The sequence below is a fragment of the Parasteatoda tepidariorum genome, chromosome 1 (genome assembly GCF_982258835.1).
Source record: "Parasteatoda tepidariorum strain Cologne lab strain chromosome 1, Ptep-v5.0, whole genome shotgun sequence".
NCBI classification, from domain to species: domain Eukaryota; kingdom Metazoa; phylum Arthropoda; class Arachnida; order Araneae; family Theridiidae; genus Parasteatoda; species Parasteatoda tepidariorum.
Genome location: NC_141755.1, coordinates 119,740,501 through 119,762,593, shown reverse-complemented (window position 1 = coordinate 119,762,593; position 22,093 = coordinate 119,740,501). Strand labels below are relative to the sequence as shown.

At 32.8% G+C, this 22,093-nt stretch overlaps 1 long non-coding RNA gene across 3 annotated transcripts in view; it reads left to right on the top strand.

The window, feature by feature from the left end:
- Nucleotides 1–5,094, top strand: part of LOC147816797 (uncharacterized) — a 19,809-nt gene extending 14,715 nt beyond the window's left edge. For 2 of the 3 annotated variants that reach the window (XR_015429148.1, XR_015429149.1), the window contains exon 3: nucleotides 4,931–5,094. This is a non-coding gene — a long non-coding RNA (uncharacterized LOC147816797). Of the gene's footprint in view, nucleotides 1–1,620; nucleotides 4,740–4,930 lie in introns of those variants that run through there. The other variant, XR_015429147.1, reaches the window with a different exon arrangement.
- The last annotated feature ends 16,999 nt before the right edge of the window (nucleotides 5,095–22,093 follow it).

The following is a 22,093-nucleotide window of genomic DNA, read 5'->3' as shown; positions in this document are numbered from 1 at the left end:
CAAATGCATCTTTTACTGATACATTTTGCTTAAAAAACTTGAAAGTATTTGCTCGGTATTATTGTTGTTGTCTATGATGCACAGAGCAAACTATTAAAAATTAATTTCCTATGTGAAGTTTTTACCCAATCTGCTAGGTATTCCCCCCCCCTTACTTTGCATTTTATAATCTCTTTTTTCATAGGTCAATGTAAATTTTTTATGATCTTTCTTACAAATATATATATATATAATTTTTTTTTCATGGAAGTATATGATAAAGTAACTCTCTTTAGTAATTTGGCACTAAAGCATTCTTCTTGGATCTAAAAGTCATTGCTCTTGTTAACTTTATTAATCTGTAATTTTTTTTTCATTTGCAAATTTTATGAATGAAGATTTTAATTGTTTTATTTTCTTTCGTTTTGAATTTGATCAAGTAATGCTTTGTAAAATAAAAACATGTGTAACAGTTAAAATACCTCTTGACATACTTTTTTTTGTTAGTCCAAGGCAAAGAATTTAAAGAATTTTTGTTACATTAACAGTGTTTTTTAAAGCTCTTTCACAAAGAAGATTATAAAGTTGACCACAGCCTTACACTCTAAGAGAATTTACAATTATATGCACTTGTGAAGACGAAATTCAGTTGTGGTTGGAAGTTGTATGGTATAATTGACTAATTGAAGATAGTGATGAAAAACAGGATAATGAAAAATGAAAGTTGAAGATGAAAACTAAATCATAAATTATAATAAAACTTTTATTTATTAGTATTTGTAGAGCTCAAGATACAAAAATCATATTTTATCAATAAGACTTTAAGCTAAATAAATTTTGCATAATAATATTAATAAGGACAGGCCATAGGAGTTAAATCTCCCGTGACCTACTTAATCAAAAGCTAAATTAAAAAGTAATTGAATTTTTCCCCACAGACAGTTAAAATCATGAGAAGAAATCCAAGGTTGGTGATTTATCGAAAAATAACATAGCCGAAAATAAAGCCAGTCCCCCATAATCAATATTAGGTTTGAGAAATGCCTTGGCAATCACAAATCGCCGCCAGCAGGACTGTGAGAATTACTATAACCGTGTAACTGAAACATATTTGTGGTAAGAATTTTAAGAATGAAGAGTTATAAATTAAATTAAAAAAATTCTATTATGCGCAACAGTGAATTAATGAGTCTGCATTAGTATTGAAATAAAAAGTTAGCCATTACATTGATCAATGAGAAAAGAATAAAATATTTTATATTCGCTATTTATAAAAATTAACTAATTGATTTAATTTAATTATAATTTGATTAAGAATGTGTAAAAAAACAAGTTTAAGAAATTAAAGAAATTTTAAAAGCTAGAAAATATGTAATGTCCATTGTGGCATCACAACACTATCTTGCCTTAGTGAATTATCCTGACCATAGAATGAGCAAAAAATTTAAATATTTTAAAAGTTATTCAGCTTTTTTAAAACTGTCAACTTAGAGAAATTTTTCTTAATGAAAATTATTTAAATCGAAGACTTATTCTTAGCTCAGATAATGTAGCATTGGAATAATTGTTCAAGTATTAAAATGTAAAACCAGTTTCCCAAAAGTGACTTTTCTTCTTATTGATGCTTTACTTCGTTTTCAGAATTAGCATGGATAATAATATTGGCTGAAGAAAGGTCAAACATGAGTGGGGCTTTCATGTGTTATAGAGGACAGGGAAAACAGTTTTTTTATAAAATACCTGGAAAATTCCTACATCATACCTAGAAAATAACCGTTCCCAGAATTTTCAATAACAATAATCAGTGATTGAGATTCGAGTTAAGTAATTCTAATGTTTATTACAATTATTTTATAAAATTCTACTTTTAAGTGAAACTTTTCTACGTATCCATTCCCATTCAATTATATGGTTTTGCTCACAAAATCTATTTTTTGACATAACGAATAAAACAAATCAAAGTTTTCTGATAAAAAATTGCATGGTATTGGTATTAATAAAATATGATATTAATTTCCATTGAAATTTATCTGATATACCTGGAAAAATCAGGGAATTTTTTTCTGAAATTGAGTGGCATCTAGGATGACCCAATAGTTGTTGCAAACACACAGCAGTTATAAAAATAGCTTATTATTCACACAAAAAAGGAACTTTATTTCATTTGATGACCGAGTCTTTAAAAAAATATCCTATAACTTAATGACTCTTTGAGATGAATAAAAAAAAATAAGGTATCTCTGATGGTTACAAATTATTGTAGCAATTTTAAATGATAAAAAATAAAATCAAACAAAATGCAAAAGTATTTTTAATGAGTTTCCATTTAACATTAAATAAAATATTAAAATTCAAAATTATTATACAAAAAATGGCCAAAATTTTAGCATGTAAAATTATGTATACAATTCAATGTACTAAATTTAAATTAAGATTGTAAAATAAATAAAAATTGCATTGTATTATTCTATTTTGATTTTTGTCATTAAAATTCTCAAACTGTCATTATCATTCTTATACAAATTTTAAGATGTATGGTAATGATATAGTTTAAGATGTATGGAATTTGTCCTACACCATAGCTACCAACTCTACTGGAATTTGCCATTTTTTTCTGGATGTAATAAAAAATTTTCTCATTTTTGTACATTTTTGAAAATTCTCTATAATTGAGGGAGTTTTCTAGTAAAAAAAAAAATCCCTATTCGAATAGAATTTTTATACATTTTATGTCTCGCTTGAATATTTAGATAAGTATTATGAATACATAATGAAGTGGGTCTCACTGAGAGTAATCAGTTTGAAGCTTTCCTATCTTTCTTTTTCTTTGTTCTAAAAATTTCAGTTTCTTTTTATTCAGAACACCCTTTTTAAGTTATAAAATCTTCTAATTATCAATGATTATTTACTTCTCTACTGCTATTTAAAATTATGAGTTAACATGAAACTGAAAGTTTCGAATTCATATAATGTCAATCACAAATGAAAAATATTGCAGACCATTTATGTACATGCATTATGTATTAGTGTAATAAAGGTTTCGTATTTTGGTGACAATAAAAATCCCTAAAATTCCTTATCTGTAAAATATTTAGTACATTCTGCCGGAAACCAAATATTGTTACTTTTGTAAAAACTTTTATATATTTTGTACAAAGACTTATCTAGTATAAACTAATAAAAAACAAAAATTTACAATAATATTAAAATCAACTCATAAAGGGTAAGGATGTTAATGACAGCAATAAAAATGGTTCAACTTACTTTATTATTCAATATACCTAAGCAAGATTGCTAAATATTTCCACACAAATATTCTTTTTTCATTCTAAATCAGCTGCTACTAAGAATAAATGTTATTTGAGTTACAAGTGGCCATGAAACTGTTGAATGGTAAAGATGTAAAATGCTGTGAAGTCAAACTTAGTGCAAAAATAATTTTAAAATGCAGTGAAACATAAAGAAACAACTTAGTTTTAAATTTTTAATATATGTGGTAATCATAGTTTTTTTTTCATGATCCATTTTAATTTTTATTTAAAGAATGGATAGAGCATGAAAGACCTTTTAGTATTTATATTTATCCTGATTAAAGGAAGGTAGTATGTAGCTCTGTAATTAAAATAAAATATTTTATTTTTATTTTTAACTTTTAATATTTAAAAAGAGAAATAGAAAATTTTCATTTCATTATATTTAATAATTTTAATTTAGGTTTTATGTTCAACAATTGAATACACTGTCTTAGAGATGAATCTAGTCTAGTTGAAAATTTGTTTTTATATTGCTATTAGAAACTGTTTTAAATATTGAAAATAATTATTAGGGAAAAAATTTTCTTTATTAAAAAATTCAGTTATTTTATTTTGATTTGAAAAGCACAATGTAAAATACTATTGCAAATTCTTATAAATGCATATTTTTTTCATACTTTTTTAAAACTGTTGTTAGAAAAATTATATATTTTTTTAAAAAATTTCATTTCTCATTTTTTGACATATTATTTTAAATATAATTACAGATTTCAAAAAATGTTTTTAAAAAAAAGCGTTTTAAAAAGTTTTAACTGTTGGAGCTATTTTAACTCTTCCACAGAGCCCTAGAGTTCCACGGAATGTCATTTGGGTACCATTGTTCTAGAGTGTGATCCACGTATATATAGTTAAATTCGCAAACTATTTTTAATGTATTTCAAGATATTTTCATTGAAATCCAGCCAACTGAATCCATGAATTGTATCATTAAGAATGAGCCATAATTACGTTATAAAATAATATTAATTAATTAAAATAACTTACATCTTTTTATTTTATTTATTTATTTATTTCAAATGGTTAACTGTGAACAATTTTGGTTACGGACAACTTGAGCTGAGATCCTAAAGCATTTGTACTCAGTTAAAAGTTTTCAAAAGTTTCAGTACTGAACAAAATTTGTCATGAAATTTCGTGATTTTAGTTTGTTTGTTTTTAAATCATAGAAAGTCATAGATTTAGATCGCCAAAAAAAATCTTATTTTTTAAAACTGAAAATTCAGAATATTTGAATTAGTAACAAAATCCCCACTCACAGTCATATTTCATTAAAATGTAAAATGTTTTTTTGTTCCCTGTTCTTTATTAAATTATGATGTTCTTTCTAAAAATGAAAGAAAGAACATCATTTCTAGAGGGAATTATCTTTTAAACTTCAGTGATTTCAAATTTTTTTTATTTATTTATAATTTTTATTTTACACTTTTAAAAAAAAATTTGTAAAAAAAAATTTGTAAAAAAATTGTAACTTCAGTAAGTGAAAATTTCTTCATAAAAATTTCTTGAAATTATTCATGGTAAGTCATGTATTTGAAAATCTGAAATGTATAAAACAGGGCACTATAAAACTTCATTATCATTCTATAATTGTAAATCTATGTTATAAAAAGGTAATAACAATTTACTTTTTATTGCAGTATATGTATCGAGAGTCCTGTAAAGAAGCTAAGTCTGAAACGTCTTCTGAGAAAAGATACAAGAAATAATTATATTAATGTTATTTTTTTCACCTATGCAGAATATATTGTACTTATTTTCTAAATATTTTAATGGCTCTGTATGTAATAAAAATATAATTCAATGTGTGTTCTCCTTTACTTCCGAAAACAAGGTTGTCAGAAATTATTTGAAGAAAAAAAACATTTTTTAAATCTAGTTTTATTTCTTTCACATTTATTAAATCAAAGCTCAGATAAAAGTTATATTATTTACTTAATAATAATTAATTAATAACAATGTAACTAAAGAGTTACTGTTTCTAACTTAAAGTGGTTAAAATTAATATGCAATTAATACAAACTAATCACTGAATAAAGTTGTTATACATATTTGCTTTTAATCAAGCTCAACACCCTCATTATTGTGTGGATCGAAGGTCGGGTTTGTCCGTAAGATATCGAATGAGGATTCATATCTAAACTATTTCAGTTATAAGCATTACACACTTTTATTTTCGAATTATTATTGTCTCACAACCTTGGTCCCTTCGCAGACTGAGCCAAGATGGTTACCCTCCCGCACACTGAAGCCAGTGATGCTTAACTTCGATGATCTACTGGGAACCATGTCTTAACGATAAGCTCTGGTGCGACAACTACAACTAATTATTATTAATAGCTGCCTTTGAGGGGTCGAAAACTAATTTCTTTATAATTTTTGGATCAAAAGAGATTGATATTAATACCAAATCCAAGGATATATGTCAAAATTTTCAAAAACATAAAAAATATTTATTAAACATTTTCTTATTTTGTCCATTTCACCTTAGATACTGGTATTGCTAAAATCATTGATAATGCAAGTAAGATATGACGCGGATTTAAAAAAAAATCTGTACCCTTCATTAAGTGTCTACTTGAGTCTATTTTGGTTATTGGCATTGTTCTCTTTTGTTTATAATTTTTATTAATTGCTGCATTTGAGGGGATCATTTAATAGATACATTAATGATTTTTAATTAATTTTTGGTTCACAAGGGAACTTCTTTGATGTTAATCCCGAGTCAAAGGACGGGTGCCAAAATTTTCAAAAACAGATACATATGTTAAATAATTATTGAACATTTTTATTTTGTCCATATAATAATAGGTAGTTGAAACAGGTGTCACTAAAAAAATGTTGCATTTATGATATGAGACGAGGTAAAAAAAATATGTGTTGCCAACATTTAATCTGTATAAAAATATGGTCCTATACGTCCCTCTAATAATAACCTATTATATTCAAATTGGACCACATATTATATTACCGGGTAATAGTGTACCCTACCAGAGGAAATAATAATAGACTTTGTATCAGGTACACAATGTGGCCCTGTAGTTTACTACGTATGTATATCTAAAATAGTCTTCTGAAAAGCTTTAAAATGAGGAAATTCGTCTTCTAAAGAGCTTTAAAAATTCGAAGTCATTTTTCAATATTAACACAAGGCCCGATATCAAACCTTAATATTGACCCATAATATTTTAATTAGAACACGTATTATATTACCAGGTAATAGTGTACTACTTAGGGTCCAACTTTGAAAATTGTACCTTGATAGTAAAGGCAGTTAGGGGGTCAAGAAATTTGAACCTTACTCGTGCCATTTTATTGTTTTTTTTATTATTCCATTACGCTTTTTTGCTGGTTTTCACACACAGAAAACAACCCATGCATGCTAGAATATCCAAAATGTTACAAAAGAAGTCGAAAAAGAGCAAATAAACTGATTTTCCAGTTTTTTTCCATTTTCCCAATAAAAAAAATGATTTCCTACATGCAGGACCCTCCAGAATATCGAAAAACACATAAAAAAATAATATAATTTGAAATAAACAAAAAAAGAAAGAAAACTTTATAAAATTTGTCCGTCCCTGGGATTCGAACCCAGGACCCCTCCCTCCACCAGCGAACTTGCTTGCCTGGTGGCCTACCTTCCAGTCCACGGTGATACGTGAAGCCTACCACAGTTTCGCTTCAAAAGCTCTCTCCTCTCATCTTTGCAATATACCTTTAGGTGCCCACTGTGACCCCTCTAATTGGCCTATAAAATTTATCTTCTGCAGCCTTGCTTGGACCATAGACCCCTACTTAGGGTCCGAGTTTGAAAATTATACCTTGATATTAAAGGGAGCTAGGGGGTCTTGAAATTTGAACCTTTCTCGAGCCATTTTATTTTTTTATTCTTTTTTTTTATTATTCCATTACGCTTTCTCTGCTGGACTTCACACACAGAAAACACCCCATGCATGTTAGAATATCCAAAATGTTACAATAGAAGTCGAAAAAGAGCAAATAAACTGATTTTCCAGGAATTTTCCAGTTTTTTCCCATTTTCCCAATAAAAAAAATTTTTTTCCTACATGCAGGAACCTCCAGAATGTCGAAAAACACCTAAAAAAATAATATAATTTAAAATAAACAAAAAAAAAATATTTTTTGAAAATTTGCCCGTCCCTGGGATTTGAACCCAGGGCCCCTCCCTCCGGCAGCGAGCTTGCTTGTCTGGTGACCTTCCTTCCAGCCCACGGTGTTACGTGAAGCCTACCTCGGTTTCGCTTCAAAAGCTCTCTCCTCTCATCTTCGCAATATACCTTTAGGCGCCCTCTGTGACCCCCCTAAATGGCCTATAAAAATTATCTTCAGCAGCCTTGTTTGACCGTAGACCCCTACTTAGGGACCGAGTTTGTAAATTATAACTTGATTTTAAAGGGAGCTAGGGGGTCTTGAAATTTGAACCTTTCTCGAGATATTTTATTATTTTATTCTTTTTTTTATTTTATTCCATTACGCTTTCTTTGCTGGACTTCACACACAGAAAACACCCCATGCATGCTAGAATATCCAAAATGTTACAATAGAAGTCGAAAAAGAGCAAATAGACTGATTTTCCTGGATTTTTCTAGCTTCCCAATAAAAAATTTCCTACATGCAGGATCCTCCAGAATATCAAAATACACACAAAAACAATAATATAATTCAAAATAAGCACAAAAAAAAGAAAGAAAATTTTTTGAAAATTTAACTGTCCCTGGAATTCGAACCCAGGACCCCTCCCTCCTGCAGCAAACTTGCTTGTCTGGTGGCCTACCTTCCAGTCCACGGTGATACGTGAAGCCTACCACAGTTTCGCTTCAAAAGCTCTCTCCTCTCATCTTCGCAATTTACCTTTTGGGGCCCGCTGTGACCCATCTAATTGGCCTATAAAATTTATCTTCTGCAGCCTTGCTTGGACCATAGACCCCTACTTGGGGTCCGAGTTTGAAAATTACACCTTGATATTAAAGGGAGCAAGGGGGTCTTGAAATTTGAACCTTTTTTCGAGCCATTTTATTTTTTTATTCTTTTTTTTTATTATTCTATTACGCTTTCTTTGCTGGACTTCATACACAGAACACACCCCATGCATGCTAGAATATCAAAAATGTTACAATAGAAGTCGAAAAAAAGCAAATAAACGGATTTTCCTGAATTTTTCCAGTTTTTTTCCATTTTCCCAATAAAAATTTTTTTTCCTACATGCAGGAACCTCCAGAAGGTCGAAATACACCTAAAAAAATAATATAATTTAAAATAAACAAAAAAAAAATATTTTTTGAAAATTTGCCCGTCTCTGGGATTCGAACCCAGGACCCCTCCCTCCGGCAGCGAACTTGCTTGTCTGGTGGCCTACCTTCCAAGCCACAGTGATACGTGAAGCCTACCACAGTTTCGCTTCAAAAGCTCTCTCCTCTCATCTTCGCAATTTACCTTTAGGGGCCCACTGTGACCCATCTAATTGGCCTATAAAATTTATCTTCTGCAGCCTTGCTTGGACTATAGACCCCTACTTAGGGTCCGAGTTTGAAAATTAAACCTTGATATTAAAGGGAGCTAGGGGGTCTTGAAATTTGAACCTTTCTCGAGCCATTTCATTTTTTTATTCTTTTTTTTTATTATTCCATTACGCTTTCTCTACTGGACTTCACACACAAAAAACACCCCGTGCATGTTAGAATATCCAAAATGTTACAATAGAAGTCGAAAAAGAGCAAATACACTGATTTTCTAGAATTTTTCCTGTTTTTTTCCATTTTCCCAATAAACAAATTTTTTTTCCTATATGCAGGAACCTCCAGGTCGAAAAACACCTTAAAAAACAATATAATTTAAAATAAACAAAAAAAGAGAAAAGTTTTTGAAAATTTGTCTGTCCCTGGGATTTGAACCCAGGACCCCTCCCTCCGGCAGCGAACTTGCTTGTCTGGTGGCCTACCTTCCAGTCCACGGTGATACGTGAAGCCTACCACAGTTTCGCTTCAAAAGCTCTCTCCTCTCATCTTTGCAATATACCTTTAGGTGCCCACTGTGACCCCTCTAATTGGCCTATAAAATTTATCTTCTGCAGCCTTGCTTGGACCATAGACCCCTACTTAGGGTCCGAGTTTGAAAATTATACCTTGATATTAAAGGGAGCAAGGGGGTCTTGAAATTTGAACCTTTTTTCGAGCCATTTTATTTTTTTATTCTTTTTTTTTATTATTCTATTACGCTTTCTTTGCTGGACTTCATACACAGAACACACCCCATGCATGCTAGAATATCAAAAATGTTACAATAGAAGTCGAAAAAAAGCAAATAAACGGATTTTCCTGAATTTTTCCAGTTTTTTTCCATTTTCCCAATAAAAATTTTTTTTCCTACATGCAGGAACCTCCAGAAGGTCGAAATACACCTAAAAAAATAATATAATTTAAAATAAACAAAAAAAAAATATTTTTTGAAAATTTGCCCGTCTCTGGGATTCGAACCCAGGACCCCTCCCTCCGGCAGCGAACTTGCTTGTCTGGTGGCCTACCTTCCAAGCCACAGTGATACGTGAAGCCTACCACAGTTTCGCTTCAAAAGCTCTCTCCTCTCATCTTCGCAATTTACCTTTAGGGGCCCACTGTGACCCATCTAATTGGCCTATAAAATTTATCTTCTGCAGCCTTGCTTGGACTATAGACCCCTACTTAGGGTCCGAGTTTGAAAATTAAACCTTGATATTAAAGGGAGCTAGGGGGTCTTGAAATTTGAACCTTTCTCGAGCCATTTCATTTTTTTATTCTTTTTTTTTATTATTCCATTACGCTTTCTCTACTGGACTTCACACACAAAAAACACCCCGTGCATGTTAGAATATCCAAAATGTTACAATAGAAGTCGAAAAAGAGCAAATACACTGATTTTCTAGAATTTTTCCTGTTTTTTTCCATTTTCCCAATAAACAAATTTTTTTTCCTATATGCAGGAACCTCCAGGTCGAAAAACACCTTAAAAAACAATATAATTTAAAATAAACAAAAAAAGAGAAAAGTTTTTGAAAATTTGTCTGTCCCTGGGATTTGAACCCAGGACCCCTCCCTCCGGCAGCGAACTTGCTTGTCTGGTGGCCTACCTTCCAGTCCACGGTGATACGTGAAGCCTACCACAGTTTCGCTTCAAAAGCTCTCTCCTCTCATCTTTGCAATATACCTTTAGGTGCCCACTGTGACCCCTCTAATTGGCCTATAAAATTTATCTTCTGCAGCCTTGCTTGGACCATAGACCCCTACTTAGGGTCCGAGTTTGAAAATTATACCTTGATATTAAAGGGAGCTAGGGGGTCTTGAAATTTGAACCTTTCTCGAGCCATTTTATTTTTTTATTCTTTTTTTTTATTATTCCATTACGCTTTCTCTGCTGGACTTCACACACAGAAAACACCCCATGCATGTTAGAATATCCAAAATGTTACAATAGAAGTCGAAAAAGAGCAAATAAACTGATTTTCCAGGAATTTTCCAGTTTTTTCCCATTTTCCCAATAAAAAAAAATTTTTTCCTACATGCAGGAACCTCCAGAATGTCGAAAAACTCCTAAAAAAATAATATAATTTAAAATAAACAAAAAAAATATTTTTTGAAAATTTGCCCGTCCCTGGGATTCGAACCCAGGGCCCCTCCCTCCGGCAGCGAGCTTGCTTGTCTGGTGACCTTCCTTCCAGCCCACGGTGATACGTGAAGCCTACCTCGGTTTCGCTTCAAAAGCTCTCTCCTCTCATCTTCGCAATATACCTTTAGGCGCCCTCTGTGACCCCCCTAATTGGCCTATAAAAATTATCTTCAGCAGCCTTGTTTGGACCGTAGACCCCTACTTAGGGACCGAGTTTGAAAATTATACCTTGATATTAAAGGGAGCTAGGGGATCTTTAAATTTGAACCTTTCTCGAGCCATTTATTTTTTTAATTCTTTTTTTTTATTATACTATTACGCTTTCTTTAATGGACTTCGCACACAGAAAGCACCCCATGCATGCTAGAATATTAAAAATGTTACAATCGAAGTCGAAAAAGAGCAAATAAACTGACTTTCCTGGATTTTTCCCATTTTCCCAATAAAAAATTTCCTACATGCAGGATCCTCCAGAATATCAAAATACACACAAAAACAATAATATAATTCAAAATAAGCACAAAAAAAAGAAAGAAAATTTTTTGAAAATTTAACCGTCCCTGGAATTCGAACCCAGGACCCCTCCCTCCTGCAGCAAACTTGCTTGTCTGGTGGCCTACCTTCCAGTCCACGGTGATACGTGAAGCCTACCACAGTTTCGCTTCAAAAGCTCTCTCCTCTCATCTTCGCAATTTACCTTTAGGGGCCCACTGTGACCCATCTAATTGGCCTATAAAATTTATCTTCTGCAGCCTTGCTTGGACCATAGACCCCTACTTAGGGTCCGAGTTTGAAAATTACACCTTGATATTAAAGGGAGCAAGGGGGTCGGGGGTCTTGAAATTTGAACCTTTTTTCGAGCCATTTTATTTTTTTATTCTTTTTGTTTTATTATTCTATTACGCTTTCTTTGCTGGACTTCATACACAGAACACACCCCATGCGTGCTAGAATATCCAAAATGTTACAATAGAAGTCGAAAAAAAGCAAATAAACGGATTTTCCTGAATTTTTCCAGTTTTTTTCCATTTTCCCAATAAAAATTTTTTTTTCCTACATGCAGGAACCTCCAGAATGTCGAAATACACCTAAAAAAATAATATAATTTAAAATAAACAAAAAAAAAAATATTTTTTGAAAATTTGCCCGTCCCTGGGATTCGAACCCAGGACCCCTCCCTCCGGCAGCGAACTTGCTTGTCTGGTGGCCTACCTTCCAAGCCACAGTGATACGTGAAGCATACCACAGTTTCGCTTCAAAAGCTCTCTCCTCTCATCTTCGCAATGTACCTTTAGGGGCCCACTATGACCCCTCTAATTGGCCTATAAAAATTATCTTCATCAGCGTTGCTTGGACTATAGACCCCTACTTAGGGTCCGAGTTTGAAAATTATATCTTGATATTAAAGGGAGCTAGGGGGTCTTGAAATTTGAACCTTTCTCGAGCCATTTCATTTTTTTATTCTTTTTTTTTATTATTCCATTACGCTTTCTCTACTGGACTTCACACACAAAAAACACCCCGTGCATGTTAGAATATCCAAAATGTTACAATAGAAGTCGAAAAAGAGCAAATACACTGATTTTCTAGAATTTTTCCTGTTTTTTTCCATTTTCCCAATAAACAAATTTTTTTTCCTATATGCAGGAACCTCCAGGTCGAAAAACACCTTAAAAAACAATATAATTTAAAATAAACAAAAAAAGAGAAAAGTTTTTGAAAATTTGTCTGTCCCTGGGATTTGAACCCAGGACCCCTCCCTCCGGCAGCGAACTTGCTTGTCTGGTGGCCTCCCTTCCAGTCCACGGTGATACGTTAAGCCTACCACAGTTTCGCTTCAAAAGCTCTCTCCTCTCATCTTCGCAATATACGTTTAGGTGCCCACTGTGACCCCTCTAATTTGTCTATAAAATTTATCTTCTGCAGCCTTGCTTGGACCATAGACCCCTACTTAGGGTCCGAGTTTGAAAATTATACCTTGATATTAAAGGGAGCTAGGGGGTCTTGAAATTTGAACCTTTCTCGAGCCATTTTATTTTTTTATTCTTTTTTTTTATTATTCCATTACGCTTTCTCTGCTGGACTTCACACACAGAAAACACCCCATGCATGTTAGAATATCCAAAATGTTACAATAGAAGTCGAAAAAGAGCAAATAAACTGATTTTCCAGGAATTTTCCAGTTTTTTCCCATTTTCCCAATAAAATTTTTTTTCCCTACATGCAGGAACCTCTAGAATATCGAAAAACGCATAAAAAAATATGTATAATTTAAAATAAAAAAAAAACAGAAAAAGACAATTTTTTGAAAATTTGACCTCCCTGGGATTCGAACCTGGGACCCCTCCCTCCTGCAGCAAACTTGCTTGCCTGGTGACCTTCCTTGCAGTCCACGGTGATACGTAAAGCCTACCACGGTTTCGCTTCAAAAGCTCTCTCCTCTCATCTTCGCAATATACCTTTAGGGGCCCTCTGTGACCCCCCTAATGGGCCTATAAAAATTATCTTCAGCAGCCTTGTTTGGGCCGTAGACCCCTACTTAGGGTCCGAGTGTGAAAATTATACCTTGATATTAAAGGGAGCTAGGGGATCTTGAAATTTAAACCTTTCTCGAGACATTTAATTTTTTTATTCTTTTTTTTATTATTCTATTACGCTTTCTTTGCTGGACTTCACACACAGAACACACCCCATGCATGCTAGAATATCCAAAATGTTACAATAGAAGTCGAAAAAGAGCAAATACACTGATTTTCTAGAATTTTTCCAGTTTTTTTCCATTTTCCCAATAAATAAATTTTTTTTCCTATATGCAGGAACCACCAGAATGTCGAAAAAGACCTAAAAAAATAATATAATTTAAAATAAACAAAAAAAAGAGAAATGTTTTTGCAAATTTGTCTGTCCCTGGGATTTGAACCCAGGTCCCCTCCCTCCTGCAGCGAACTTGCTTGTCTGGTGGCCTACCTTCCAGTCCACGGTGATACGTGAAGCCTACCACAGTTTCGCTTCAAAAGCTCTCTCCTCTCATCTTTGCAATATACCTTTAGGTGCCCACTGTGACCCCTCTAATTGGCCTATAAAATTTATCTTCTGCAGCCTTGCTTGGACCATAGACCCCTACTTAGGGTCCGAGTTTGAAAATTATACCTTGATATTAAAGGGAGCTAGGGGGTCTTGAAATTTGAACCTTTCTCGAGCCATTTTATTTTTTTATTCTTTTTTTTTATTATTCCATTACGCTTTCTCTGCTGGACTTCATACACAGAACACACCCCATGCGTGCTAGAATATCCAAAATGTTACAATAGAAGTCGAAAAAAAGCAAATAAACGGATTTTCCTGAATTTTTCCAGTTTTTTTCCATTTTCCCAATAAAAATTTTTTTTTCCTACATGCAGGAACCTCCAGAATGTCGAAAAACACCTAAAAAAATTATATAATTTAAAATAAACAAAAAAAAGAAATTTTTCGAAAATTTGCCCGTCCCTGGGATTCGAACCCAGGACCCCTCCCTCCGGCAGCGAACTTGCTTTTCTGGTGGCCTACCTTCCAGTCTACAGTGATACGTGAAGCCTACCACAGTTTCGCTTCAAAAGCTCTCTCCTCTCATCTTCGCAATATACCTTTAGGGGCCCACTATGACCCCTCTAATTGGCCAATAAAAATTATCTTCATCAGCGTTGTTTGGACTATAGACCCCTACTTAGGGTCCGAGTTTGAAAATTATTCCTTGATATTAAAGGGAGCTAGGGGGTCTTGAAATTTGAACCTTTCTCGAGCCATTTATTTTTTTAATTCTTTTTTTTTATTATACTATTACGCTTTCTTTAATGGACATCGCACACAGAAAGCACCCCATGCATGCTAGAATATTAAAAATGTTACAATAGAAGTCGAAAAAGAGGAAATAAATTGATTTTCCTGGAATTTTCCAGTTTTTTCCCATTTTCCCAAAAAAAAAATTTTTCCCAACATGCAGGATCCTCCAGAATATCGAAAAACGCATAAAAAAATATATATAATTTAAAATAAACAAAAACAGAAAAAGACAATTTTTTGAAAATTTGACCTCCCTGGGAATCGAACCCAGGACCCCTCCCTCCGGCAGCAAACTTGCTTGTCTGGTGACCTTCCTTCCAGTCCACGGTGATACGTGAAGCCTGACACGGTTTCGCTTCAAAAGCTCTCTCCTCTCATCTTCGCAATATACCTTTAGGGGCCCTCTGTGACCCCCCTAATTGGCCTATAAAAATTATCTTCAGCAGCCTTGTTTGGACCGTAGACCCCTACTTAGGGTCCGAGTTTGAAAATTATACCTTGATATTAAAGGGAGCTAGGGGATCTTGAAATTTGAACCTTTCTCGAGCCATTTAATTTTTTTATTCTTTTTTTTTATTATTCTATTACGCTTTCTTTGCTGGACTTCACACACAGAAAAAACCCCATGCATGCTAGAATATCCAAAATGTTACAATAGAATTCGAAAAAAAGCAAATAAACGGATTTTCTTGAATTTTTCCAGTTTTTTTCTATTTTCCCAATAAAAATTTTTTTCCCTACATGCAGGAACCTCCAGAATGTCGAAAAACACCTAAAAAATATATAATTTAAAATAAACAAAAAAAAGAAATTTTTCGAAAATTTGCCCGTCCCTGGGATTCGAACCCAGGACCCCTCCCTCCGGCAGCGAACTTGCTTTTCTGGTGGCCTACCTTCCAGTCTACAGTGATACGTGAAGCCTACCACAGTTTCGCTTCAAAAGCTCTCTCCTCTCATCTTCGCAATGTACCTTTAGGGGCCCACTATGACCCCTCTAATTGGCCAATAAAAATTATCTTCATCAGCATTGTTTGGAATATAGACCCCTACTTAGGGTCCGAGTTTGAAAATTATTCCTTGATATTAAAGGGAGCTAGGGGGTCTTGAAATTTGAACCTTTCTCGAGCCATTTTATTTCTTTATTCTTTTTTTTATTACTCCATTACGCTTTCTCTACTGGACTTCACACACAGAAAACACCCCGTGCATGTTAGAATATCCAAAATGTTACAATAGAACTCGAAAAAGAGCAAATACACTGATTTTCCAGAATTTTTCCAGTTTTTTTCCATTTTCCCAATAAACAAATTTTTTTCCCTATATGCAGGAACCTCCAGAATGTCGAAAACACCTAAAAAAAAAATATAATTTAAAATAAACAAAAAAAAGAGAAAAGTTTTTGAAAATTTGTCTGTCCCTGGGATTTGAACCCAGGACCCCTCCCTCTGGCAGCGAACTTGCTTGTCTGGTGGCCTACCCTCCTGTCCACGGTGATACGTGAAGCCTACCACAGTTTCGTTCAAAAGCTCTCTCCTCTCATCTTCGCAATATACCTTTAGGGGCCCACTGTGACCCCTCTAATTGGCCTATAAAATTTATCTTCTGCAGCCATGCTTGGACCATAGACCCCTACTTAGGGTCCGAGTTTGAAAATTATACCTTGATATTAAAAGGAGCTAAGGGTCTTGAAATTTGAGCCTTTCTCGAGCCATTTTATTTTTTTATTCTTTTTTTTTATTATTCCTTTCGCTTTCTCTGCTGGACTTCACACACAGAAAACACCCCATGCATGTTAGAATATCCAAAATGTTACAATAGAAGTCGAAAAAGAGCAAATAAACTGATTTTCCTGGAATTTTCCAGTTTTTTCCCATTTTCGCAATAAAAAATTTTTGTCCCTACATGCAGGAACCTCCAGAATATCGAAAAACGCCTAAAAAAAATATGTATAATTTAAAATAAACAAAAACAGAAAAAGACAATTTTTTGAAAATTTGCCCGTCCCTGGGATTCGAACCTGGGACCCCTCCGTCCGGCAGCAAACTTGCTTGTCTGGTGACCTTCCTTGCAGTCCACGGTGATACGTGAAGCCTACCACGGTTTCGCTTCAAAAGCTCTCTCCTCTCATCTTCGCAATATACATTTAGCGGCCCTCTGTGTTCCCCCTAATTGGCCTATAAAAATTATCTTCAGCAGCCTTGTTTGGACCATAGACCCCTACTTAGGGTCCGAGTTTGAAAATTATACCTTGATATTAAAGGGAGCTAAGGGGCCTTGAAATTTTAACCTTTTTCGAGCCACTTTATTATTTTATTCTTTTTTTTTATTCCATTACGCTTTCTTTGCTGGACTTCACACACAGAAAACACCCCATGCATGCTAGAATATCCAAAATGTTACAATAGAAGTCGAAAAAGAGCAAATAAACTGATTTTCCAGGATTTTTCCCATTTTCCCAATAAAAATTTTTTTTCTTCCTACATGCAGGAACCTCCAGAATATTGAAAAACACATAAAAAAATAATATAACTTAAAATAAACAAAAAAAAAGAAGAAATTTTTTTGAAAATTTATCTCTTCCTGGGATTTTAACCCAGGACCCCTCCCTCCTGCAGCGAACTTGCTTGTCTAGTGGCCTACTTTCCAGCCCACGGTGATGCGTGAAGTCTGCCACAGTTTCGCTTCAAAAGCTCTCTCCTCTCATCTTCGCAATATACCTTTAGGGGCCCACTGTGTCCCCCCTAATTGGCCTATAAAAACTCTCTTCTGCAGCCTTGTTTGGACCAAAGACCCCTATTTAGGTTCCAAGTTAGAAAATTATAGTGGGCCCCTAAAGGTATATTGCGAAGATGGGAGGAAAGAGATATGGATGAAGAGATAAGGAGAAGATGAGAGGTAATATGTTGAAGCGAAACTGTGGTAGATTTCACGTATGACCGTGGACTGAAAGGTAGGCCCCCAGATAAGCAAGTTCGCAGCTGGAGTGAGGGGTCCCGGGTTCGAATCCCAGGAACGTGCAAATTTTCAAAATTTTTTTATTTTTTTTTCTTTGTTTATTTTAAATTGTTTGTGTTTTTCGATATTCTGGAGGGTCCTGCATATAGGAAAAAATTTTTTTATTGGGAAAATGGGAAAAAACAGGAGGAATCCAGGAAAATCAGTTTATTTGCTCTTTTTCGACTTCTTTTGTAACATTTTGGATATTCTGGCATGCATGGGGTGTTTTCTGTGTGTGAAATCCAGCAAAGAAAGCGTAATGGAATAATAAAAAAAAAAAGAATTAAAAAATAAGATGGCGTAATAAATAATAAATAGCGTAAAAAATAAGTAAAGTTCAAATTTCGAGATCCTCTAGCTCCCTTTAATATCAAGGTATAATTTTCAAACTCGGACCCTAAGTAGGGGTCTATGGTCCAAACATGGCTGCCGAAGAAAATTTTTATAGGCCATTTAGGGGGCTCACAGTGAGCCCCTAAATGTATATTGCGAAGATGAGAGGAGAGAGCTTCACGTATCTCCGTGGACTGGAAGGTAGGCCACCAGACAAGCAAGCTCGCTGCTAGAGGGAGGGGTCCTGGTTTCGAATCCCAGGGACGGACGGTTTCTCAAAGAAATTTTTTTTTTGTTTATTTTAAATTTATTATTTTTTTAATGTGTTTTTCGATATTCTGGAGTTTTCTGCATGTGGGAAAATTTTTTTTTTTTATTGGGAAAACTTCAGGAATATCAGTGTATTTGCTCTTTTTCGACTCCTTTTGTAACATTTTGAATATTCCTTTAAGGATTATGACTGGAAGTGGGAAATAAGGTGAAATGATGTCCACTTTCAATATTAATATCAGATATAAATAAATAGAACCGTCTTCCATTTTGCCCTCTTTCGTTAATTTTAATAACGGAAAAATGCATTTTCCTTTAATGAATTTTTGACGCTATTGCAGTAAGCTAATAGGGCCTGATTATCGCCTAGGGCCTGGTTGCCCTAGGCCCAATAACCGAGGGTCTAGGGCCCACATTATCTGGGGGGGCCTCAAAAATTAGTTAAAAGACCACAATATTACTTTTTTTAAATACTGAAAGAAACAGATATTCTCGAAAAAGGCAACTTTTTTATTTAAAATTTTCTTCATGGTGTGATAAACCATTCTCGTGTAAACATTGCACTAATCAAATTCGAAAGAACAGCTGAATTTTAATGGGTGCAATTTTTACTCCAATGGCTTAAGCAAATGCAACGAGGATGCATATTCACCAAGTCTCTTATGAATGATTAGTGTCAGCAAGAACAGAAAGCTTATTCTTAACAAATATGTAAAGCTGTAGGTGGAGGGCTACAATCTTTAAAATAATTCAGCTAATCAGTGACTTTCAGCAAAAATCACTTGTTTGTGATCACAAAACTATTTTTATTTTCACAGAATATTTTCTATTTTGCTTTAATATTTATATGCATTAACTTTGTCTTTAAAATCTTCAATTGTCTGCTTTTTTTAGAACGTTTCTCTTGAATCATGCAGTTCAAGAGATTCTTTTCTTTGTTAGGATTACTCTTCAGAAATTTAATTTCAAAATATTTTATGAATTTGTCTTGATCGGTCCCTCTACGTGTATATATTAAACAAGTTTTTTTACACATTATTCTTTCACAATTTTGACTGCTTTTATGGCAATATAGGTAAGTTTGTCTTTCTAGTGTTAAAAAAGTGTCTTTTCATGATTAGAAAAACTACTTCTGGCGGAATAGCATGTGCATTTTAACTACAGAATGATTCAGGTCCTCTTTATAATGTTCATAAGACAACTTGGTAGTCTATTTTAACTCATATATGAACAATTATAGTTGAGTTTATTAGCATATTTAAATATTTACACTATTTAAGAGAAAATTAAAAAAAAAAAAAGATTGACAGAACAAACTTAGTCCATCACTATTTCCAAATCGAATTTTTTACATTAAACGGTGTGACGTATAACAAAATACTTTTCTTTATTGAATGTGGAGAAAGTGTACATGCATTAGTCAGTCTCCAAAAGTGTGGTAACGTGAGTAGGATGAGGTAGGACAGTCTTTCCCTATCCCTCAGGGGTTTTGAATATCTTTCCATAGGGACACAAACAAAAGACTTGTCCCTCAGAATTTTCTGAGGAAAAGTGAACAGGAAGTTGGTGGTAAAGTGCAAGTAAAAAGATCACATTTTTGTCTTTGAGTTTTTAATTTATTCTTGTTAACAAAAAAAAAAAGCTATATTTTTTTAAGAACGTAATTATATTTCTTTTCAAGATGGTAGTGTTTTCCCAACAACATTTAAGTTCGTCCCCATAAGTGGGGGGCAATTGACCCCTCTGACGCCGCCCTTGCTGATTGGTTGTAAAAACGTGGCTTTGTTTACATTAGCAACTGTTCTTTCCATTCTATTTCAAGTAAACCAAGCAGGTCAAGAGGTACATTTTATAATCCGTCACAATGATTTCAACTCATACAATTCTTATTCAACACAAAAAAATAGGCATGAAACCATGTAGAGCATAAACTAATTATGTATTTAAGCAGGGTTTGTTGATTTAAATCAACTGATTTTTTTTTATATGTATTGATAGTGCAGTACAATCTAAACTACTCAATCCCTTAGGAAACGAGAAAGCTGGAAAATGTTTCTTTTTATACAGTTTAGCAACAACAAACTATTATATTTATGTTATCTTTAATATTGTGTACATTAATTTAAAATTGCAGAATGAAAATGTCTATGCTATTAAATTAAATAACCCAGAATTAGAATTGTGCTGTCTCTTTTATCAATAAGTATTTTTTCTCATAATATGTTTACAGTATCTTTGACATTATCAGATTTTCTATAAAGAAATTTTGTGAAAAAAAACTCCAATGAGCACATAGAGTTTTTAATTTTTTTTTTAAACTTAATTTATCTATTTTGATATAGGATTAAAAATGAATATTTTAATATAAAAATACATAGATTAAATATTTATTTATTTTTTGATGAATGACTACATTTATGAACACAATCTGCTACATTTATTTTGTAATTTTAAAAATGAAGAGTAAAAAACAAAGAAAAAGTAATCATAATTTTAAATAAAAATCATGGTTTGCTAATACAAACTTTGTTTTAATAGTTAAAGTATTCTTTAAATTCTCTATTTCATCTAGTCTTTAAATTTCAATAATGCATTTGTTTCAAAATGGTTGATATGCATTCAAAGCTATGTATTATAATGAAAAATAGTTTTAGGTAATTAGAGTTTCTAAAATATTGTTATAATATAGCTTTAATATTAATTTAATTTTGATTAAACATTCACAAAGTTTTTTAATCGAAAATCAAAGTTCTTACAGTGTATTTAAATAAATAAAAAAAATCAGATTTAAATCAAAAATATCTGATTTTTAAAAAAATAATAATAATCACTAGGACTGCATCAAAGTTGCCAGGGCTAGTGATTTTTTAACAAACAAAATTAAATCACTTTTTACAATAAAATACGTAAACAAACAATAAATCTAAGAAAGAATTATATTTCAGCAAATTCAATGAGCGAAACGGCGCAGCATTTCAACAACTTCGCATTAATTAACATTCTAATTTGTGTGGAAAAAATTAGTTAAACTTTGTCTATTGATGATCAGCTGGTGCTGACGTCATAGGTCATATGTGTGAGTATGTTCGATTTACTTCTTCTGCAAGTGACCAATTAAGTGTTAAAATCGTTAATGTTAAAGTCTCATAATCGTTCATAACATAACACCTCTTTTCTCTGAGTGAATTTGATTTATTAACTAAATTTATTGAAAGCAAGCTGCTGAAATTAAAAAAATATTAGAGAATTTATTCTTTTAAAAGATTATAAAGAGTTTAAAAAAAAAAAAAAAACATAAACAAAGTACAAAAACAAGTAGTGCTAAAACTTCCCCTATTACATTTTAGCACTGGAATTTAAAAAAAAAAAGATACTAATAATGAATTATTATTTCTTATAATTATTACTTTATGGTTAGGTTCTGTTGATTTGTTTACTTGTAAGATGGTTTTAAAAGCATACATTTTGATTTTGGAATGAATAAAATTGTGATTTTTTGAGGGAAAGAAGAACAATCTGAAAGTTCATTTATATAATAAATAAGCAATTTCAAAAAGTGATAAATTAACTTGCCTAACAAAAGTTTCTGCACAGTAAACCACCCTATTTACCACTACAATTTTCTTCCATTGAGATAACAATTTGAAATTGAAAATAGAAATGATCCAGTTCTATTTATATTTCACCTCTACAATTAAACCCAAAACCAGCTTTTTTTTTTT